This window comes from Peromyscus leucopus, chromosome 1 (assembly GCF_004664715.2).
Source record: "Peromyscus leucopus breed LL Stock chromosome 1, UCI_PerLeu_2.1, whole genome shotgun sequence".
NCBI classification, from domain to species: Eukaryota; Metazoa; Chordata; class Mammalia; order Rodentia; family Cricetidae; genus Peromyscus; species Peromyscus leucopus.
The window spans coordinates 95,636,629-95,661,304 of record NC_051063.1 but is presented as its reverse complement, the minus strand read 5'-3'; the positions used below and the strand labels follow the sequence as shown (position 1 = coordinate 95,661,304).

Genomic DNA, 24,676 nt, shown 5'->3' with positions numbered 1-24,676 from the left:
ATGATGATAATGTTCATCTCTGAGGGGAGATCTTTCTCAGGGACACTCAGCCTCTGAAAATGAACAAAAAAAAAACCTGTGTTCCCCATGAGGTTAATGTCCCTTCAGTATATTCCTGAAAACATAATTGTACATGTGGCATGACTTGCAGAACCCTGAGAATGGTGAGGAAAAGAAATGAGCATGTGAGGGAAAGCCTCCCCTCTGCTGATGTTAGAACAGCCACTGACAGGAAACAGAAATTTCCCATCACTCTTCTTTTCTTTTTACTAGTAAGTAGTCAAGACAGCTAACAAAGCTGAGACGGCTCAGTGAGTAAAATGCTTGCTGCACAGGCATGAGGACCTGATTTTGGAGCTCTAGCACATATGTAAAAGCTGGGCACAGTGGCACACCTGTAATCCAATGCTGTGGAGGCAGAGAGGGGAGGATCCCAGGGGCTTGCTGGCCAGCCAGTCTAGCCAATCATCAAGCTCCAGGTTCAGTGAGGGACCCTGACTCAGAAAAATTAGATGGAGAGCTATTGAGAAAAACACTCAACTTTGACCTTTGGCCATGTTTACATATACTTATGTGCATATACACACAAATAAAAATTTAAAAAGACATCTAACAAAGGAAGCCTCTAAACAAATGGAGAAGTTCTACTAATACCTCCATTTCTCTAATTTCCTACAATCAGCTTGTGTGAAGGTTATAACTTACAAAGCAGCCCAAAGGGACAGAAAAGACGACAAAGGAACCTGAGCTTTCACGTGTGGTATAAGAACTTGGTTACAGCCGGGACACTGCAACCAACAAAACTACAGAACAGTCACCAGACAAGGCACAGCTATGGTCTGACCCCAGGGCCCACCTGCCCGCTCATTATGTCCACAAAGCACCTACTCTGACTCTCTGTACCCACTTACCAACTACTTCTTCATCCACAGGCCCTGTCCAAAGAGATAGAGAAATAGTCCAGCAGCTTCCCAAGGAGGGTCTAGCATTTCACATTTTTCCTAAAAGTCCTAGTAATTAACATTGGAACTCCTTTTGGAAGAAGCTTAATAACAACAGCTGAACTAGGGTGATGAGCCTTTGCTCCATAGGACTTCACCCTCGTCCTCAGCACTTCAGTGTCTCCTGCATCCCCACATAATCAGCCATCCAGGAAGCAAGGAAGACCCCTGCTAAATTCCCTGTGGAAAAGCTCTCCTGCTTCTAGGAAGAGGCTATGTACCTCCTTCCCTGTATTCTTTCCCAGTCAACCCTCTTCCTGGTTCTCAGAGAGATAAAAAGGATCCTAGAAATAGACTTGGAACTTGAAAAACCCCTTTGGTCTTTTCTTGGAGCTTGATTCTTCAGCCATGCCTCCACCTGCCACATCTACACACAGAAAAGGTCAGCATTAGACTAGGTCTCTGACTGTGCTATGCCTAGAAATGAGCAAGGGAAAGGGGAGTAGGTGGGAGGGGAAAACATCTAAGAAAGGGCACCAGGAAGGACTTCTCAACACTGAAACAATCCCTTTCAAACCAAAAGACTCTTTTCTCCTTCGCTATCCACATATCCTATACTTTGCATCTATTCCAAAGTGCAGAGAGCCCATCAGGGTAAGAAAGGACCCAGGGTTTGTCGGCTAGTAGGTTAAAGCATTGCCAGGGGTTTTTCACAGGACTCAAAGAGGCTGAAAAACCAGCCACAGGAAAAAATGATTTTGTTGTTCTTGTTGAATGAGAAAGAAAAAAGAAGAACTCTTTATAGTCCACTTCTCACTCCTACACTGCTTTCCCAGCTTCCTCCTCAAAAGGAATCTCTTTACATTTAGATTTTCAACCTCAACCAAGTTTCAATCCCCATCCCTGCCAGATGGTCCTTTTCCACTGGAACACAGATTCTGTAGATTTTAAGCTGAAGTTAAACACTTCCTGATAACCTGAATTGGGGTGAGTGATCACGAGGCAATTCTAGGCCAAAAGAAGTCTACTTGGTGCCAAGATAGTCTCAAAGCCTTCCTAACAGCTGTTGCTGCCAATCTGGACACAGCCTCTCAGCCAGCAGCTTTGCCTAGCACTGGAAGACAACTGAGCCCACACTGTCTAGTGACTTGTCACCACTTCAGAAAAGAAAACAGAATGGAGGCTTGTACTGCAAGCCCTGCTCTGAGGGATTAACCACTGCCTTCCCTCACTTGGGCAAGAGGAATGGAGCAGGTCCATAATCAAGACAGTGATGCAGAGGTCACAGTCCTAATCTAAGTCAGTGTCTTTCCTAGGGCAGCCACATCAGACTACAGAGAATGCCATTCCTTGTATTCCATTCCAGGAATACTGATGCCTCCAAGCTTTTATGCAGCCAAGTCCTTCTCTCTGGCATGTCCTCTGCCCCCATTCTTTCTTAAATACCCAGGCCAGATGTCAGATTTTTTCTGGAGCCTTTCCTGCCCCCTAATTCTTGACCTCATACTCACCCTTCCCATGCTCTCCCATCTAGTTGAGCTTAAGCTGAATGATGTCAAGAGGCCTCCACTGCTTTAGAAAAGCATACCTCCTATAAGCTGCACCATTTCAGAGGAGGACAAGGAAACAGCCATGGCTTAAGGGACTGGAAAAGTCTAGGTTCCTCTACTTACCTCTCTTCAGTACAAGGAAACCTCTGCAGTGAGAAGATGAACACTAGTGAGTTCCACCTATGAAGAACAGAGGAAGGACATGCTGCAAGGGTTGAGCTTTCCCCATTCTGACACCTTGGTGCTTGTCCTCATTTCTTCACATGACTTTGTTTCTCTTGATAAGCTACCTCCACCACTGTTACTCCACCAACATGGATGTAGTTTTTTTTTTTTTTTTAAAAAAAAGACTAAAATATATAGCTCCCATTCCCATTCTCAAAGTCAAAGCTGGAGTGACTTAAAAGGTCCTTCACCATCAGGATCCCTATTATGCCTGTGACCTTATTCTGGTTACCCTTTTCCCTCCAGCCACACCGTCTCCTTATTGTGTTCTGAAACATGCCTAGCACATACATTCCTATGGTAGGAACCTTCACATCTTTGTTAACTATAACACATTATCCAACAAGTCTGTTTCCTCACCGCTTCAAATCTTTTTGGTTAGATGCCATCTTCCTAATGAAGCTTTCCTGAGCATACGACACAAAATTAAAACCATTTCCTGCTACCTCATCAGCACTAGACTTTGTCATTTCTACTTTCCTCTGTAGCATTTGCCATCATCCAATACACTCATTTTCTAACTTTATGTATATGAAATTCTGTGACCCTAGACATTGTTTCTTGTCTTTGCTTACTGCTCCTTTCTCCATGCCTAGAACAATTCTTACTACCCAGCAGGCCCTTGAAAAATATTTGTTATCACCTCAGTGTGGCTACTCTTGGATAGAGTAGGCAGCTTTGGGCTCCATTACCCATGTCCATCTCTTAGCCTTCCAATGAAGTGTTAGTCACCTGTACCAATCAGACCCATTAAGAACACTCAAAGGGGCCAATGCTTTCTGAACACCCCAAACACTACTAGTAGGGGAGGATTTCCCCAAGAACTCAACCACACTTACTCTTTGAAAAGACTTTCCAACTATAAAGTGCACAAGACTTTTTGCTGGCCTTCCTTCCTAATGTCTAGTGTTTTGGACACTACTGGTCAGTCCTCCATGCAGCACTATAACTCTCAACCTGCAGAAGACCCCACAGGTGTGGAAAATCTTTATGCTTATCAAAAGGGAGTACAGGTTGAAATAAGTTTGGGAAATGCTATAAGGGAAATAGAAAAAGGTATGGGCACCGAAGGCCTCCACTGCTCCCTTTACTCAAACCCTCAGAAGGTGTCTTCCCAATTGCTACACTATGCTCTGGTTCCTGCCCTTGAGCTCCTCATCCTGCCTCAGACAAGCAGGTAATGATGCTGCACAATGTAAGAGCTGTAACAGTGCTCCTGGGGTGACTGAGTCTTCAGGAGGTAGGGTGTGAGAAGAATTGCAAGGGGAAGAACCAGGGCAAACAGAAGCCAAGGAGACTTTGGAGGAAAGCACAGAGTTCTTAAATAGGACAGAGAATGAGAGCCACAACAGAAAACAATGACTGCATTAAGTAAGAGCTCTGTTCATTTAAAAAATTGCCATTTGAAGAGTGGAAAAGAAAGCCACTGAGTAGGAGAAGATGGTTCATATCTCTCTCTCTCTCTCTCTCTCTCTCTCTCTCTCTCTCTCTCTCTCTCTGTGTGTGTGTGTGTGTGTGTGTGTGTGTGTGTGTGTGTGCAGCATAAGACACATATTTAGGATATATAAATAACTTCAACAAATCAATTAAAACAAACAACAACAAAACTAGTCCAGATTCTTCACCAGAGATTATATACAACTGGCCAAGAGATATATGGAAAGGCAGCCAATTTCATTAATCATCAAGGAATGCAAACTATAATAACAATGTAATATGATTAACATACTATACTCACAAGGGATGCAATAAAACACATGCACACATCTCTCCAACAGAAATGTAAACACACATGAACTAATGATAAGTACAAGAAACAACATCATTCATAATAGTGCTGAAAAAGAAAACCACCCAAATGACCACTGTCAGAAGAATTCAAAGTAAATTTTGGTATATTATATAATGGAATACTATACGGCAATGGGAATGTATGATATATGGCTACCCACAATGTGAATAAATCTTTGAAATATTGTGAATAAAAAGATATCAAATATCCTGCATAATTCTGTATATGGAAAATACAAAAGCAGCCTAATAAACTTACACTGGAGCTAGAGAAATGGCTTAGTAGTTAAAAGCATTTGTTGCCTCAGGAGAACAGGTCCTGCACCTTGCCTGGGCATCACAGTAGTGCTGATCTTGAAGGTGCAGATGTGGGAGAACTGCCCCTGAGGATATGAAAGCAGAAGAACTGGCCCTGTCCCTTGCTCATCATTGTAAGGAGTGAACTAGCCAGGGCAATGCAGGAGAGCTCGGCCCTAGTGGTGAAGAGAGGGGAGAGCTGGAGGGCTGACTAACTCTGCAACAACCGTAGGCCCAGAACTGGGATTATGTGTTGGCCCACCTCAATATCTACCCCACTTGTGATCTGCTGGAGCACGTTAGGAAGAGGAGGGGGAGCCCTGTAGACCCAGGGCTACAGGATCTCCATGACACAGGGCAGCAACGGGATTGTCCAGGAAAAGTCCCAGTGAGGGCCCAGTATCGATGGTGTAGCAGAGACCAGGGGCCTTGAACCAGACCAGTGATTTTTTTGTGATAAATGCCTGCATGTAAAAATATATAGATAAAGGAGTTTACTGCATGACTCACTGTGTCACACTGAAGCTTCCATGACGAGATTTCCCTTTCTTCCTTTTTCTCTAAATTTTATTTTGTTTTATTGGGGGGGGGGGATGGGTAGGATCGGGAGGCATATGAAAGACACAAAGAATAAAAAAAAAAAGCATTTGTTGCTTTTGCAGAGGACCTACGTTTGGTTCTCAGCATCCACATGGTGGCACATAACCATCTGAAAGTAGTTCTAGTACATCTGAACCTTCTCTTTGCCTCCACCAGCACTTACCTGGTACACATACATGCATGCAGGTAAAGCACTCACACACATAAAATAAATCTGAAAAAAGTTGAAAAAAAAAGAAACTATGCTATTAGAAATCAGGATGTTGGGGGTATCCATGAGGTATAACTCTATAAAAAATTGAAGGCGCAGTTCTGGGATACTTGTAATATTCTGTGTCTGGACCAAGGTTTGGGTTGCATGGGTTCATTTCTAAAACATCTGTTGGACCTGGATACATATATAATGTCATGTCTATATCATATTTCAGTAAAATGTTTTCACATGGCATACAAAATAGAACTCAGCAACTCTGGAACATTGTTCTACAGAACAGTATTATCAAGAAATGATAAAGGGCCAAAAATAGTGGTACACATCTCTAACTTTAGGACTTGGAAGGCTGAGACAGGAGCACATCAATGTGAAAACAGCCTGGTTGGGGGGGGGGGAGTTGGAGAGATGGCTCAGTGGTTAAGAACACTGGTTGTTCTTCCAGAGAACCCAGGTTTAATTCCCAGCACCCATTTAAAAAAAAAAAAAGGAATCCAGGTGATAACAGCTTGGATGACACAGTGAGATCCTGTCATAAAATACTTTAAAACGGCTGGTAGTATTGGCTGTTGTTGTTATTGTTGTTTTTGAGACAGGGTCTCACTATATAGTTTTAGCTGTCCTAGAACTCACTATGTAGACCAGGCTGGCCTCAAACTCACAGAGATCCTCCTGCCTCTGCCTCCTGAGTGCTAGGATTAAAGGTGTGTGCCACTACTATGCCTGGCTCTGGGATGTGTAGTTCAATGGTAGAACACTTCCTTTGTGTGTCTGAGCCCCTGGCTTCAATCCCCAGTACCACCAAAAAAAATTTTTTTTAGGTAGTAATAAAGAATAATTTTCAAACTGCAAGTTCTATATAAATCATAAAGGCTCAACTTTATTAGGTTTGGGCAAACACCTTTTGTTCCTCAAATATGGAAGGCAGAAGCAGAAAGTGCACTGTTATGGCTATGGTCTGCTGGTTATATGCATGCATTTTATCTCATTTATCTCTGTAACACTGTAAAGAGGTAGCTATCACTTTTTTTTTTCTATTTTATAGACAAAGTAACTAGGGTTCAAAGAGGCCAATTTCCCTTGAGTTTCATTGTAAATGGTAGAACCAGAGTCTGGAAAGGTGGGAAGTAAGCTCTGTAATTGGTAGTAGAGCATGTTAGGTCTCTATTCTCTGTCTTGTGGCAGGAAACCATCCTCCACCACCTCATGTATATCCCTGCAGCCCAGGTCTATCTAGATACTGGCAACTAATCTAATGCCTGGCCCTTGAATTCCTGATACCATGACAATGTTTTTAACCTATCTAGTTTAGAAGGCTTTCTTTCAATCAACATAAAATCAATGAGAAGTACTCATCATTTTTCCTAGCCTAGGAGCAGAACGGTTCACAAACACAGACTCTGGTCAAAGCAAGCCTTTTCCTTATGGTGAGGTCCTTCTAGGGCTAAGAAAGTAGATAAAAGGACTCTGTACACCCATCTGCCCAACATCTGAGGGCAGGTGCTACTCAGTAGCTGCGAGTCTATGGTTCTCAAACTGTATGCCAAGGTACCCCAGAACAACCTGGCAAACTCAGGAGTACTGCCACATATTATAAATTTGGGGGAGAAAAGAAATCCTCAACATCTGTTAGACACCACACAAGTTAAGTTTGAATATCAGACTGCACTACATTCTTTTAAATGATGTCATGTCTTTGTAAAGCTGGTTTTCAACAGTTGTTATGATAAAAAGCCAAGTACCACGTGAAGAGCAGCATGGAAAGGAAATGTGGGTGGTAATGTTGAATCCAGGATACCACACAGTATCCAGTAGATCCCATTAGTAAGTAATGTTGTTATTTAAGAATTAAATAAAAATATTTTTCTTTCAATTTATGTAGGTTTTTTTTTCCAGACAGCTACTCACTTTGTTAGGATAAATATATAGCAATACAAAATTGTTTAAACCTAAATACTTAATAAATGAAACTTAACTAGTTCTTTGGGCCTATGGGTACTGTTTTAAAAAAAAGTTACTGAAACACCAAGGCCCATGAACTAAGGAAGTTTAGAATTCTCTGAGGCAGGTGTTTTTCTAAGTCTCAGTGTAAAGAACCATGAGAGAGTTCCCAGGCAGGCCCCAATCTGCCTCAGAAGCAGCAGGCTGCAACACTCCAGGTTTATGGGCAGCATGTTTCAAGAACAGAACTGCCACATAACCTCAAGAAAACTAGCTGCACCAGTGGCTTTCTTTCAGCCTAGGGACCCTGCACTTTTGCCTCAGGCTCATCCCAGGCTCCCAGGCTGCCCTCTGAACCCCACCCCTGAATAGTTCTATTCAGCATACGTCTCATAAATGAAACCCAAAGCCAGCCCAGAAGCCAACCAGCAGCAGGGGACTTCCACACATTCAGATATGGGCATTGCAATGCCCACAAGCCAAATCATTAATCCATAGAGACAGGGTGCAATGGGAACCAAAGAGAGGGCAGTCAGGCACTGAAAGGCCAATCCAGGCTTTTTGGGTGAAGATTTGCATAAAAATGCCCTTTTATTCAGATGAAGAGCTATACTCTTCCTTCTATTCTTCCCTAGTCATAACCCCCCCTGCTGGATATCACAGTTTTGATACAATAGCCAACTGTTGTGATGTCACAGGATTCAACTTTAGTCATTTTGGATCTAGAGGTAAGGGAGACTGGGCAGAGAATGTGACAGAAGACAAGAATAGAATACAGTTATACTAGAGTTTGACTTTTCATGCTACTTTCCCTAGGAATGAAAAGCAATCACTCAGAAAAGGAAGGGCAAGCCCCAGGCAGCAAGGCTGAATTTAGGGATTGTTAAAGCCTAACACAAAACTGGACACTCGGGTAAAACATGACATTTATGTGTGTGTGATGTTTCTCTTTTTTAACTGTTGCACAGTTCTTAAGTATAAACTTTGTAGATGACAACATTTTCAGTGTCAAAAGAGTTGAATATGTCTGGATACCAACTGGGGTGTGAAGACAAGAGGACAAGGGGGGAGGATAAAAGAAAGGAGTTTTTTATTCCAGGATGGGTCAACTATCAAGACATCCGAGGTCTGACCAATGCCAGGGGCTTCTCTTTCCATCGTCTACTCCCTGGGTGCAAGGAAACCAGAGAAAAGCGGAAACATGGGAGTGGCCCCAGGCTGTACCGCTCCCTGGAAATCAATGTTTGGGACATTTCATTGTGTTGTGGGCTCCACACTGGCAGAGAGGCAGGCTTTATTTGTTTGGGCTGCATCCTACAGATAGTGACCAGGACAGAAAGGGCACTTGGGCCCATCATAGGGGAAATGACTAAAGGAACCAAGAGTGTTTACCCTGGAGAAGAGAAGGCTGGGTTGGGGAAGGGTAGTAACTGCCTTGAGAATTTAGACAAGCTCTAACATGCAGAAGGGATCCCACAAGCCTTCTAGGGTCCATTAAAGGGATCTCAAAAAATGAGAAGACCCAGAAGCCAAACTGAGAAGAACTTCATCTCTCTAGAGTCCCACAGACTGTAACTTTCTTTTAGTCCCTTATTTCTCAGTTATAAACTGTATTCTTGAAGATAAGGATCAGGCTGTCCATTATGGCATCCCAGAATTTAAAGTAAGCAGCATATAACAAGGACAAATTAATATATGAATCAAAGAAATGGAAAAATGAAATGATAGCAGCAACAGTTTGTGGATTTTTTTTTTCTTTTTTAAAAACCAGAACTCCATAAGGTATTTTTTTTTAATTTAATTTTATTTTTTTCAAGGCAGTGTTTGTCTGTGTAGTACTGGACTAGAACTTGTTCTGTGGACCAGGCTGGCCTTGAATTCTCAGAGATCCACCTGCTTCTGCCTCCTGAGTGCTGGGATTAAAGGCATGCGCCGCCACCACCTGCCTAAGTTTGTTTTTTAGGATTAATTTTTTTTATGTGTATAGGTATTTTTGCCTGCATGTATGACATCTGTGCACCATGTATGTGGTGCCATGTTTTTGCTTTACTCTGCTTCCTCTACACGTAGGGAGTAGATGATGGAAAGAGAAAGCCTGGCATCTACCAGACTGAGAGCATCTTGATGGCTGGCTCATCCTAGAATCAAAAGGCAATGCAGAAGAAGGCATTAGATCTCCTGGATCTAGATTACAGATAGTAGTGAATCACTACATGGGTGCTGGCATTGACCCCAGATCCTCTGTAAGAGCAGCTCTTGACAGACACGCCATTTCTCCAGCCGCTCCAAGATTATTTTTGAACCCCACACTGTCATTAGAATCTGTGATTCAGGTTTCCTTCTGCTCTATCAGAAATCCGGATGACAGAAGTTGGTAGGAAGATGCAGGCTGACTCAAAGCTGCCCTGAAGAAGACACTGTCTGTGTGGAGTCATGAATAGCACAAAGGAGGCACAGTGAAACAATGGGCAGGAAGTTGATATGCAGAGCAAGATCTCTGCCATCCCGAGGTGTGTCTTCTTTCCTCTTCTCTGGAGGAAATGAAGCAGGACTTCAAACTGTCACCGGACAACTGGACCCCAAGAAAGGGATTCTCTCAGAAGGAAAAGGGAAAAGGGAAGGTGAGCACCGGGCAGTTTCCAGAGACTGTCTCTGTTACACTAGCACATGTGCCATCCTCAGTTTTTCTGGGAATTCACGGTGAAAAGGCAGATTGGGTTACCCCTTCCCCTTTGCAGATGGACAAATGTGGTATCAAATGTCCCTTCTACTAGAAATTCTTTGAATCTCACAGTGAACTAAGAAAACTTAAATTGAGAGAAAAGAGGACCCCACCCAGGGACCATAGACAAAACCCCCATATGCATTCACAGGGCCTAGACATGTAGTTCATAAGCCCTGGAGACATAGGCCTAGCTCTAGCTTTCTCCTCAGCTGGGGTAGCACTGACAGGCCAGAGCATAACAACCAGGTTCTAAATGCCACCCATTAGGTGACACGGCATTGCAAATATCCTGCTTTTCTTAAGGAACTTAAATATTTCCCATCATTCTAAGAGCCAACCTAGTTGCTATGGAGCCATTTCTTTTAATTAAAAGAAATTTAGTTTTCTATAGTTCTGAAAGACAGAAGTACAGTATAAAGTACTGGAATAGTTAGGTTAGTGAAGGTTTACTTTCTGGCCCAGAGGAGGGAGAGTTTACAAAATGATTTTCAAAGAAATAATTCCAGGTTGTACTAGGGCCATCAGCCTGGTTCTAATTGCTGAACACGAGAGTCTGGCAAAAAGAAATTGAACATGAACAAATACAGCAACAAAGTGGTTTTCAGTGGCCTACACATTTATTTTATTACACCCTCAAACCCACTTTTGAAAATTCCTGTTTGAAAATTGTCCTCAGAGATTCTGAAACCTTATCAGAATTCTCCCCAAAGGAAAAAGCTACATCTTTTATGGGTGTTGATTCATTCTGAGCTAAATGACAAAATACATACACAAACTTGAGAATACCATGACAGGTGAAAGTATGCAATAACCATCAAATATACTGCAGAATTCCAAAGGGGAGACATACGATACCATCACAAGTCTCCACAACTTAGGGTATTGTACTGGCTGTTCACTTTCTAGCTACAGAGCTATTTAGATATCTGTTAAACCCAAGAACCTCAATGGAAAACTTCTATGCACTAAGGTTCCTCACTACCATTTTAGAGTGTCATGCACTCCCAAAATTCTTCTGTCTATTCATTCAGAGACCTCCCATCACAGCTCAGCAGATGTACAATGTTGAGCACCAAGAAAAGCTCATTGGCAATAGGCACTCTCTTCTCCTGAGTTTCAGACTTCACTGCCAATGATTTATAAACTACTCCATGTTATCATAGGCTCCCAAAAACACTTGAAACAGTGCATCTAGAAATATTAGACTTGGACTTGCCTCCCATCACACAGGCAAGGATTTGATCCCCAGCACCATATAAACCACGTATGGTAGGCATCATCTTATCATCCCACAGAAGAATCAGTTAAGTTCAAGCCAACCCTCAGCAAGTTGGAAGGGCTAGCCTAGGATATATATGATACACACACACACACACACACACACACACACACACACACACACACACACCTACCTCACAAATGTTCATACAAATGTGTTGTTTTTCTAACATGGTTTATAAACTGCTCTGGACCTCTGGTAACCAGGATTCAGTAGCTGAGGAACTGCAGACAATGGCCACAGCTTGTGTTTTCCCAACATTCCTCTGTGGGATATGTGGGGAATAGGCCTCCTCCCCTTTTCTGGGTTGGCCAGCATTCTCACCAAGCTGCTCCCAACATACTGAAAGCCACCCAAGTCATAGCTGACTCATGTCACTGCTCTTTAAAATAAGGTATGACATGCATCTAAGCCCTCATATATTTTCATATTTGTAGCCTACAATTAGGCATTCTTGAGGGATGTAGCTGACTAGTGGTTCTGTTCAGTGACCTATAATTATTCACACAGACATCATGATCAACCCAGACATGCCAGTCAGGCCTAGAGGCACTATGAGTACAGACCTCATGGGAGAGGCTATTTGGAAGCTCTACAAAAGTCCACACTGTCCGTCCTTGACTGCTTATAGAGACATTCCCCCCACCCCTTGTCCTCCCTTCCCCATTGCCAGGCTCATCACTGCACTCCCCATGGCTTAGTGTGGGCACAATTTTGTGCCAGGGCTAGCAGTGGGCTACTCTGTTGGACACAATCTCCAGTATAAAGGAAATATCAATGCAAAGCAACTTATTAAACCTACAGAGAAAAACTTTGTCACACCCAACAAACCATAAAATCTGCAGTCAACTGTGTGCAGCTGGGATATGGAAGCTGACACAATCGTCCTGAGACAGCCTTTCTGCCACTGGTTATAGTGGCCTCATTGTTCCCAAGAGGCCAAGAGAACAAAGCCCTCATGCAACCTTCCACTATCCTACAACCTCCCTGGCTGAGAGGGAAAGGCTGGTTTAATTTAAAACACACACACACACACACACACACACACACACACACAAAAAAAAAAAAAAAAAAAAAAAAAAAAAAAAAAAAAAAAAAAAACCAGAAAACTGCCTCAAGCAACACTGGACTCCAACAAAAAATTCATTTCTTAAATATTTTTAAATGGCAGCTCAAACCCTGATTTCAACACCTGCAAAGATTCTACCACTAGCTAGCCTAGAGCAGCTGTGAAGTACAGGATGGCCCACACCACAGAACAGCAGACACTGAGCACAAACCCTTATCTATACTCACTATGCAAATGTCCTTTGGCTAATGTTGGCTCTGAAGGACTTCAGGGTATTGTGGTTATCTGGCAGGAGAGAAGGTACTTTGAAAAGAAAAACTCTTGTTCTATCAAACTACAGAACAATGGCTCTCAAAGAATTAAAATTTCTCTAGGAATTCCATGAGAACTGGAAGGAAAGGTGGCAGCCCTCATGCCAGCCAGAGGAAGTTGTCATACAGCCTTGACAACTTACCTGACCACCTGGTAGGGCTGACAGAAGTGGAGAAAAGAGACAAAAATGGGTCCATGATAAGAGGGTCCAAGATGGGTGGGGCCATGCCTTGTCCAGGACTGCTTAATTATGCCTATCTACTGTCCTCTATTTAAACCTAAATCTCATTTCAGGAACCCTAAGATGGCCATTGGACCCCTATGTTTCTCTTTCCAGTGGCCAAGGGGACAACTCTCCTTTCTCTGCTTTTAATTATTACTAGTCTCTTTAACAGGCATACTGGAAATAGATGCTAAGCCTTGTTGGAACTGCAGCAGCTCAAGCTTTGATCCTGAAAACTAGAGTCATAGTACTATATTCTTTTCAAAAACATGTTCACATGTTCTTTCATGTGGGTCCACCAACAAACCCCGGAGGTTAGACACAGTAGGTATTTCCTCCCTTTCACAAAGAAGGCTGGGGCTCTGGGAGGTGGAATATGTTAATATTCTGATCTCGCCCCTTGGGGCCACCCTGTGTCCCGACTTATAAGCCACACCTTAAGGAAAAACTCCACCCCCTCTCTCCTTCTTTCTCTCTTCTTTCCTATCTTCTCTTCGTCTCTCTATTATAATAAACCATTTCTGTGGGGATGTAGCGTCTGGGTTGTGAATGTCCACCTGTCGCCCCGCTGCCGCCGCCGCCGCCGCCATGCCTGCATGTAGTGGGTCACCCGCCAGCCCACCACTGCATCTGCCCAGCATGCCAGCATGATTCCCTGCATGCATGGATGCCCTCGGGGTTCATCCCCCCATAATAAATCATAACAATATTTTGCTCAAAAGCTTACCCAACTATATATAACACCAGATTTAGAACTGCCAAGTAGCTTTGTGGCCTCAATTCCTTCCTTCAACAACAATTAATAATGGCTACCTCACAGGCTACTCTATGGACAAATGATTTGAAATATAGAAAGTGATGGCATCTGCTTCCTAGAAAGGGCTATGTAGTTACTACACAGTTGTTTTGCAAAGATGCTCGGGAAGTAGTTTTATCTAATCTTGAATGAGTCCAGGCCCAACCCTTGTAATCTGTCTATGAAATAAAGAACTTACTGGGTTCTCTGTCTTGTTATTCCACAAACTTCCTTATACTGAGTACCAAGAGATGTAGACACCCTACCACCTTTTCTGGCCTCAGAAGTCACACTACATTAGCTACCATTTTATGGTGGCCCTGACTAGAACATGACTATAGTATCAACATCAACTCTACCTTAAAAGCCATTTCATAGGTACTTACCAAGCCTTGTGCTAGGTACTACTAGGGAAAACAGTCTCTTTAAAAATTAAATTATCAGCTGGGTGGTGGTGGTGGTGGTGGCACACATCTTTAATCCCAGCACTCAGGAGGCAGAGGCAGGCGGATCTCTGTGAGTTCGAGGCCAGCCTGGGCTACCAAGTGAGTTCCAGGAAAGGCACAAAGCTACACAGAGAAACCCTGTCTCGAAAACCAAAAAAAAAAAAAAAATAAAGTATCATTATTATTGTGTGTGTGTTCATGTGGGCATGTGCGCCATAAAATGCATGTGGAGATCAGAGGACAACTTTGTGGAGTTGGCTCTTTCTATCTACTTTCCTGTGGGTTCTGGGGATTGAACTCAGGTCATCAGGATTGCACAGCAAGGTATTTAACTGCTGAGCTATCTCACCAGCCCTGAAAATAGTCTTTGTCCTCTAAAACATGAGCAGTGAAGGAACAGCCAGATGCACAAAAGGCAACAAGAACACACAGGTACCAGAAAATAACTGATGGCAATAGTTTTCAAAACTGCTTGGAGAAGGCAATGCTGGAAATGAGTTTGACAATAGCTGGAGTTCTGTCTGCCACAGGTGGTGAGTGGGACATTCTGAGCTAAGAGTGAATACAGCAAAATACAAAACACCATACCAAGCAGCATAATCAAGGGTCACCAGCACACAGGGGCTGTGTGTGTGTGTGTGTGTGTGTGTGTGTGTGTGTGTACTGTGATACAGTAAGAATTAAGAGTTGGTTTTTTTCCTGACTCCTGACAGAGCTTTAAGCACCCTGGGGATTTCCTCAATGATATATCCAAGGGACAGCAGAAAAGGAGAGACAAGCCCCTTTCAAAAGCACCTGAGTTTATTATGCTAATGAGGTGACTCTTGGTGGATAGGAGCCAATGACCAGAAAAACTAAGAAGGTTGAAGCCTCATCCCTCAGCCTCTGGGGAGAGAAGAGAGCTGAAGATGGGAGCTGATCACCAGTACTGATCACATAATCAATCCATCACACCTACATCACAAACCCTCCACAGAACCCCCGATGACATAATCCATCACATCTCTATAACAAACGCTCCACAGAACTCCTGATCATGGGAATTCAAAGAACTTTAGGTTGGTAAACATGTCAGAGTGCTGGAGGGCAACCCAGGAGGAGTGTGACTTGACTATTTCCTCACTCCCAATATCCTGCCCAATGCAGGTCTTTCAATTAGCTGGTCCTGAGTTGTGTCCTTAATAATAAACTGGTAACAAGTAAGTACACTTTTTCTGAGTTCTGTTCTGTGAGCCATTCCACAAATTATCAAACCCGTGGGAGGAGTTGGAGAAGGAAGCCCCTAACTTTATAGCTAGTTGGCCAGAAATATAGGTGGGTTAGACTAGTGAGTGGAGGCAGTCATATGAGACTAAGCCCTTAAACTGTAGGGTTTATGCTAAGTAGTCAGTGTCAAAATTAAATTAGATTATAAGAACTCTAGTTGGTGTCCAGAGTTGCAGAATTGGCTGCTGTGGATGGGGCAGGAAGATGGCTCACTATATATATACAAATGTGAGTAGAAATAGATGATAGTCGTAGGAGGAGGAGGAAAGGGGAGCAGTGGTGGGAGATGAGATGAAGGAAAGTAGGCCAAATAGGTGAGAACAGAGATGGGCTTTAAATGACAAAACATAGGGACACTTCTGCTTCCAAAGCAGTCCAGCAGCCACAGGCACAGAAGCCTTAAGCATCATTCACTACTTGCCCTTTCTGAGCTCATATTGCCTGGGAGTGGCAGGCAGCTGGGAAAACACAACCCAAGCCTCCCTTCCCTGTACTGAGTGGCAATTTCATTTCCTGGGTAAACTCACAATGTACCATCCTGATTTCAATCTCGACCCCACCAAAAGACGAGCTGCTTATCCTACTCATTCTGCCTTCTCCAAGCTCTGTGTGTTAGAGTCAGTGCTATTACACAAATCCAGCTTCACCTCTTGAGTAAAATATAATTTCATAGGAATGCAATTCTGAAATGATCTCATTGAAAAAGCACATCCAGCAAAGGCCATGAGCAGACTTCAGGCCAGCCCATTCACACCCACAGCCAAGAAGTTTGCAGACCCCTTTCCCTTAAATGGAGAATGTGCCTGGGCCCCAAAGCAAAGCACAGCAGCTGCCTGTAGACATCACACTACTACCCACTGTCTGTATTCCTATGGACTGAGGGCTGGGCCCAGAGCGGCGACCACCTTGAACTACCCTGGCACCATACAAGGACAGACTCAAGGCATAATGAAAACAGGCCTCATCGCCCAGATGCTCCTTCTGTCCCTCAGGAGAGCTCTGGCTCTAAGCCAGCTAACACCAGCTGAAAATATGAGCATTGCCTTGAAAGAACCCTCCCAGATAACACAGTACAGAAGCTTCCCAACAACTACCTGCCTTCCCCAGCTCCTAGGAGCTCAGATACCACCTGGTCCCATTGAGCAGAAGCAGAAAATTTGACTCTGAAACTAGACAGCAAAGCCAGGTCCAGCCCAGTCCAGCTGAGACAAAATGGATCCTAGAAAAAATTATTATACCCTAATGGACTCTCAAAAAATGTTAGCACAAAAATCATTAAGCTGGAAAAAAATGTCCTCACTCCAAATCTGCTCCCCACCCCCAATAAATCCTCATAAATAGACAGAAAAAGAGAAAAAAAATATTAATGGCTTACAGGACCTATGGGAACTTTCAGTGCTCTCTTTGCAACTTTTCTATAAATCTGAAACTATTCTAAAATTAAAAGCTTTCTTAAAATAATAGCTTGTTGTGGTTTCCTCTACAAGGAATAATGGGAAAAAGAGTAGTCTTGGAGTAATTTCAAGTAGTTAATGAAATCTGCTTATAAAATTCCCCCAATTGCTACAAAGCTTCGGAGGAAAGCTAATCTGTCTAAGCTACACTTTCCTCATCTGTAGGATGGAGCAGTCTAAGTACAAAGAGTTTGTGTGGGGGTTGAGTGATACTGTACTGCACAGGAAGGCCTTCCCACTAGGAAAACACTTTCCTTGTGGGCAGCAGCAGCAGTTTTCAGTTGATCAGCCTTCAGACTTCTTGAGGACAGCATTAGGAGGCCTCAACTCCACTCCTCAGCCCTACCAATCTTTAAACCTTATGCCTTCTTGGCATGACTCTTTAAGCCCAAAGCTTTCACCCACTGGATTAAAAGGCTGCTTCAGCAAGTTGTAACTGGAAAAGCACACCTTTGTTGAATGCCTTAGGATCCAGTGTCACTGTCACTAGCAATCACCTCCTAGGCTGGGAGGAAACAATCAAAGGGGCAGCCAAAGGTTACCAGAGCTGCCCTTCTGGTAGGGTTAGCTTGTCTCAGAGGAGTGTGGAGTGGTCAGGGGAAGTGTGCTCTCAGAGTCCCACAAAAGTTCTTTACCTGTGGTAGCTCCACTACTACCCACCACCAGCAGTCCATATCCCTGCCTGCACCTTGCTCCTGGTATCCTGGCCCCACATGAAGCCAGGCTGATGGGCAAGCAAGTTTCTCAAAGCACAGAAAGTTCTCCCAGATAGGTTTCTAGTGCCAGACACAAAGCTCCCCACAAGCCCTAGAGCCAGACTCAAGTTTCTACTGCCTCTGGCTCTATGGTGGTGTTCTCCACTCCTTACCTAGGGAGGCCAATGAGCATGTTGAATATGAGAACCTCTTTCTGATCTCATCAGCAAATGGGCTAGAGGCCACAGAAAGGCTCAGGTGAAGAAAAGTACATGTTCTGGTGTTAAGTTATCTCCTGGAAAACCACTCACAAGGATATCATATACTCCAAAAACTCACCCACGACAAAGGAGAACTGCAATCTCACCCAGAAAATTTAGTGTCCAAATAAGGGAGTACTACACCAGTTAGCTTGTTCCAAATGTGAAAGGCCCTGTGAGAGAAGCAGTTCCCAGGCTTAGGATTCCACTAACAGGTTGTAACCCCTCCAAGAGCTAATGGGCACATTCTAGTGGCTAATAACTCTGACCTTCCAGATGGCTGGACTGGGGATACACCCCAGCTGAGGCCCAAGGACATTAGTTCCTGGCAAGGAATATGCAAAAATATTCAGCAGCCCAACCAAGCCAGATAACAGCCCCAGAGGTTTCAAGGACAAGTTTAGGAAGAGGGGCCCAAGATGTCCTTGGAGTCATTTCTTAGGTGTATGAGTAAGAGCCAAATATAGTGAAATATAAAGAAGTTAACTATGTTGTGCTCTTTACAGTTTTTCCCCCTCCACTGCCTCCTAACCAGTCGACTCTGGCTTCAGGGAGCAGTCTTGAGTGACACCCAGAGGAGATACCCAATGCAAGACTCTGTGTGTGTGTGTGTGTGTGTGTGTGTGTGTGTGTGTGTGTGTGTGTGTGTGACTATTTCTCTTTACCATTCAGTCTCCAGTCTCCAGTCCTCCCTACTCATAAATAACAGTTACCATCCTGTCATTCAGGGCTGGTAACTGCCATCACCAGCATCAACACTAACAGAGACCAGTGAGTAAAGTCTCAAAGAAAGGAAAGGGGAGAGGAAAGAAGCCACCATCTGGCCTCAGATTATCAGCATCTAGCTTGCAGGAGTGTCAGCCTGAGCAAAACATAGCCAGCTGTATTGAGCACTTCATCTTTGAAACCTGTCATCCAAATCTTTCTTGCTCCCCAGCAGTGGAGGGTCTCCCACACAGCCAGCCCTATGATAGGCTCACTGTCAAGGCTGTAGAGAGGGTGCAGTGCACACAGTACCTTCAGAGATTCATCTGTGCATTTTCAGTCTCTGTCTACTTCAGCCCTTCCCCCTGTCCCCTCAGTTCTGATTCCATGTGTCTCTGTGCCTATGAGTCTGTGTTTTATTTACACTACCCATGTCTGTTGTTAGCAACAGAAACAAAGTACTTTAAGGCAGAAAAGGCAAGTCTGCCAACTGGCTTGCTGCTCTGCACCCTGTTTCCAGCTCAAGAAAGGAGCTGGTGGAGAGGATCCTTCCAGTCACAATCAATTGTTTGTGCCGTCAGCTCCCATGCCCTAATGAGCCAAGAGACAAGGTTAACTTGAAGTTTGTTACTATTGCTGGGGTCCCTCTTCTTCTCTGGAGTCCACACTGATACCTAATCCCCTAACCTGTGTGTGTATGCTGAATGCTGTTGCAAGTGCCAAAATTCAGGAAACCACTCTCTCCCTTGCCCTCACCACCTAACTGCCCACTTGGACAGGCAGGAGAACTAAATAAAAATAAGTCCCTGAGCTGGGGAGATGGCTCAGTGGGTAAAGTGTCTGTCATGCAAGTCTGAAAACTTGAGTTCAGATCCTCAGATCCTACATGAAAGCTGGACACAGGAGCATACATCTATAATCCTAGTATAGCCCTATAGGGAGATGGAGGTGAAGATAGGCGAGTCTCTGAAAGCAATGCATAAGAGACCCTGTCTCAAACATGGTACACACAGGTTTTTTAAATGATGGAAGGAACTGAGAGTGACATCAAGAAATATAGTTTTGTTCTTATGCACCCACATAACTAAATATTGTGAACAAATTAGTTTACTTTGCCAGCTCTAGTAGCTTAGGTATCTTTTGACTTCCCATACACACACACACACACACACACACATACACACACACACACACCACCACCACCACCACCACCACCACCACCACCACCACCACCACCACCACCACCCAGAGCCTGGGGGAAAGTCACAGCTCAGGAAAATCTAGGGAAAGATTCTTCCGGCCTTGGAGGCAGAAAACTGAGACATGAATAGGCACTGCTCCCAAGACCAACTCTATAGAACCAGTTAAGACTGAATTCAGCTTTCCCATCTTTTCCCACTTTCAGCTTTATGTTGTAGACTCTCCCCTAAGTTCTGCTATCAGGCAGCTCAGCAAAATCAGTGTGAATTATTGATCACTATTTTGTTTTCAGAAGTGGGAAAAATATCTTAAGGAGTTCACAGACTAGGGTAGGGAGGAAAGGGTTATCAGCAAACAACTCAAATGGGGGATACAGACTAAAAGTATTTACAGTGGGTGAAGTTCAGAGGCTGGAGCAGCTCAAGTAGGATTTCTATGAGAAAAGAAATGGAGGCCAGGCCTTTAGGGAGGGACAAGGAGTAATGAGACAAAATGAAACACAAGATTGAGATGAAGAGCAAGGTCCCAAGACAGGGCGAATTACTAAATTTATGCCTGCAGTGTTTCCCCATACCTAACTGGGCCTTAACTTCAGGCAGGCAGTAAGAATGAAAGAAACTGACCTCACTTAATGAAAAATAAAAGCTTCACTCAGGGTCTTCAGGCTCCCCCACCCTTCTGTGTTCTCCTCTGCCAAGAGCATGCTTAGTATTTCCTTTCACCGTGCTACTCTAAGGTCCCCTCCCTGCAGTGCAAGAGTGTACCCAACCTAAATCCCTAAACCCTACCATACCCTGATGGAGCTCTTGGCACTTAAGACTCCCACTCCTGCTGGGGCTGGGTGGAGAGGTATATACCTTTAATCCCAGTTCTCAGGAGGCAGAGGCAGACAGATCCCTGTAAAATTGCAGGCCAGCTTGGTCTATACAGTAAGGTCAAAGTCAGCCAGGGATACATAATTAAAACTTCCAAACTTTAGGCTTCCCTAGTTGTAACTGGGGACAGAGGTTTGTGTTGGCCCAGATCAAGCTATGACCCTGAGTCTTACTTATGAGACCAGGAGAAGGAGCCAGCATCAGTTCCTGATAAGCCCAGGTAAGTCTTCCTTCTTCATTGATATTTGCAATCATGTGTGTATTTAATTAACACCTACCTAACACCAGCCAAGCACACACAAATGAGTTCAGTTTTGGTCAAGCACCAAGATACAGGAGACACAAAGTCCATCATCATGAGCTTATAGTCTAGCAGGGTAGATACAGAGACAAATATTTTAAATGCCAGTAGAGAGATGAATTAAGTGGCCCAGTCAATGGTGCAAGAGTAGAGGCACCACTGGGCAGATGGAACTTCATTAGCAAAGTCTGGAGGAAGATAAGTAGAACACATGAACAGCTGAGAGATGTTCAAGCTGATGGCTACTGAGTTGAAAGGGGAGTAGGAAGGAGGATAGATGGGAATACAGAAGAAATGCCAGGTCTCAGAAGTCTTCAGGAGACAAATTAAGGATCTTTACTCTAGAGAACCACAAAAATACCTCAGAAAGAAACAACAGACAAGGTTCTGTGCTTCTAGTAAAAGATGAAGTCATTCTCCAGTCTGGAGGCAATGGCCGAAGAGTCTGAACATGACCAGCAAAGACATGGAAGTGACCCGAGTTAATCAGGTTTAGGCTGAAGAGAAAATCTTCAAGTGGACACTCCTTGGAGGCAGCTATGAAGCTTACAGGCAGAGAAGAAAGGCTGGAGAAGGTGTGAGGAGGAAAAATAAGGGAGAATGGAAGGAAGGATAGAGAGGAGATATGATCGAGGGCAATTTTCAAAGTTTAAAATCTAGAAAGTAGAACTGGTCCAAGTGATGTGGCCCAAGGTATTGGCTGTGCTACTTACTGCATGTTAAGAGGACACACAAGACAGAAAGACTGCAGCCCTCACTCACTGTTCAACAGTGACAAATTATACACCAATTAAGTTGAATTAATTTATGCATGTATTTTCTTATATTAACCTTTTACCCATATTCTTATCTAAGCTTCAAAAGATAGTTTTTTAAAAAGCAAAAAGATATTATTATTATTATTATTAAATAACTTACGTATGCTACATGCCTTTTAGACTAGGCATGTTGTGCTCTTTACAGTTTTTCCCCTTTTACTGCCTCCTAACCAGAAAATTCCATTTTCTTATAGAAACTTACAGAAATAATTATCCTGAAATTATAGCAGGCAGATTCACCACTGGAAATAGAAATATAAAAATTGCCAATTTCTAAACAACCCCAAAATCTACTATCAAATTGATTCATTCATACAATGAAATCTTATGCAGGATTAATATTACCAAATAGTTCTAAATAGTATTTGTAGAGATACTCAATCAAAATTAGTAGCAAAAAAAGTAGTTTACAAAGCCTAAATGCAATTGATGCCATATTTGAGAAAATACTATGTGTGTGTGTGTGTGTGTGTGTGTGTGTGTGTGTGTCTCATATGAAAACAACCCATAAGGAAATATATGCCAGGTATTAATGAATTATGTTTTTATTTTCTTCCTAATGTTTTTATTAATTTTTCATAAAACAATAGAAAAAGAGAAAAAAAAGAAATAAAAGTGAGCTGGTTCTGCCAGTATCAGGTGTGATTTAGCTGGAATAACGGCACACTGTAGCAGAGAAAGACAGAGATGCAGTGGTGTAGACAGAACTTGATAAAATGAGAGTTTGGAGAAAGAGCTGGGCTTAGAGGTTCTAGAGCAGGTTGAGAATTAAGAATAGCAGGAACAAAAAGGTAATAAGCAAGAGAGAGCCTACTGGGAGACTGAAGAGTGGAAGGTCTGAGAACTGCACAGCTCCCTAATTCCATACTAAAGTGTGGCACTAATTCATTCTCCAGGAAGAGATTCTGAACCTGCCATGGAGCCCAGCTCCTTTTGGTGCAGCTAGAATGGTAGACTGAGCTACCTGTGATGATGAGGAGAGTGACTGAGAAAACAAAAGCAATTATAGCAAAGTGGCTTGTGTCAAGTCCACATAAGTGGCAACTCTATTTCTTTGGAATTAATAAGATAACAAAATTTGCTGGGTGTGATGGCACATACCTTTAATTCTGGCACTCTAAAGACAGAGGCAAGCATATCTTTGTGTGTTCAAGACCAGTCTGGTCTACATAAGCTCCAAATAAAAAAAGCTAACAAAACTTAAGGAAGATGACAAGCAACACTGACCAGTACACTAGGTTAACAGTCACAAGCCAATCTTGCATTTGAGCAAATGCAATATACCTAAACAGAAACTCATCAACAAGTACTGACTGTATGGTGTCTACTAGCTAACCCAGCCACTCCATCATCATATGTGTTTTCTTCTGGGTATTGTTTCCCCCCACAGCACAGCAAACCACCTAAAATGTCACAATGTCTGCTGAAATTAAGCCACCTTTCTAGTTTTGGACTGTGGCTATCATCTAAGAAACCAGATGACTGCTTTCCTACTATCAGCTCCATCCCTACACCACAAAGCCTGAATATACCCTGAGATGATGGAAAGTCCTCATCAGCTCTTTCTTTACAGTAAAAGTAGATCAACGTGGCAGTTCAACCTGTTTTCTAGGATTCCTGTTACAAAGAGTAAAAGGCTCAAGAGGGTACAATGACAAGCATGCAAATCTATCATTCTACCTGCCTCTGACAAACAAAGATGGCTAGGTGACCAGACAAGGAAATACCCTATGCCCCAGGAGGAAGCCACTTGCCTGCCTTGTTGTTTTCATCTTCTGGAATAATATCAACTCCTCCCAGCTAGGGTCTCTCCCCAGTCACTATAATCTCATGATTTACTTGTGACATGGATGGGCTTCATTAAGGAAATGCCCAGAGCTGTTGTTATCAAGAAATGGTGAGTTATGTCCCAATCAGAAAGCCACACAGATAAAGCAAAGAGCAATCTCTGCCTGACATTTATGAACCTTTAAAACCAGGTAGAGATAGGTAAGGAATGCAAGAGGCTTGCTCACCTGATCTCTCAGCAGTGTTGGAAGGTGAAAGAAAAGTACTTATGAGATACCAGGGCTCTCAAGGCTATGATATTTATTAAGCCAGGTGTTAGTGGCACATGCTTTAATTCCAGCACTCAGGAGACAGAGGCAGAACTGTGAGTTTGATGCCAGCCTGGTCTACATAGAGAGTTCCAGGACAGCCAGGGCTGTTACACAGAGAAACCCTGTCTCAGAAAACAAACAAACAAAAAACACCCCGCAAATAAAGAAAGAAAAAGATTTATTCAGAATACTCCTTTAATACAAGCAAAAATATGTTACTAAGATTCTAACTTGATAGTAGGAAGCCAACCTTTTTTATCTAGTTTCTGAAGTATATGGTTCTATATTTAGTTGGAAATACAGAATACAAAGTATAGAATACAGAATTCAGGGTCTTAAATTATAGCACAATTCTTAACAAAATTCTACCACAAAGTGTGGGGGAGGGGTACCAATGCCCCTGATACGTCAAGTCCAATTTCTCTATCAGTTAGGTCACCAAAAAGTGTCTATTAGCTTAGCTCCTTATACAGTGATTTTTGACAAGTTACCATTTTATACAATACATTTGAATTTTATTGGGAGTCTGCACAGGAGAACTATAAGAAACTAATAATGCATAAGCATCTATTGTAAAACTGGGAAGAAAACTGCTGT

At 43.1% G+C, this 24,676-nt stretch overlaps 1 protein-coding gene across 12 annotated transcripts in view; it reads right to left on the bottom strand.

Moving 5' to 3' along the window:
- The window catches only part of Dennd2b (DENN domain containing 2B), a 160,069-nt gene that overhangs the window by 61,846 nt on the left and 73,547 nt on the right, over positions 1-24,676 (bottom strand). The window contains exon 1 of one of the 12 annotated variants that reach the window (XM_037211641.1): positions 2,615-2,804. The exons of the other annotated variants lie outside the window; for them this stretch is intronic. The gene's annotated coding sequence lies outside the window, so the exon portion shown is untranslated. Of the gene's footprint in view, positions 1-2,614; positions 2,805-24,676 lie in introns of those variants that run through there. 12 annotated transcript variants of the gene reach the window in all.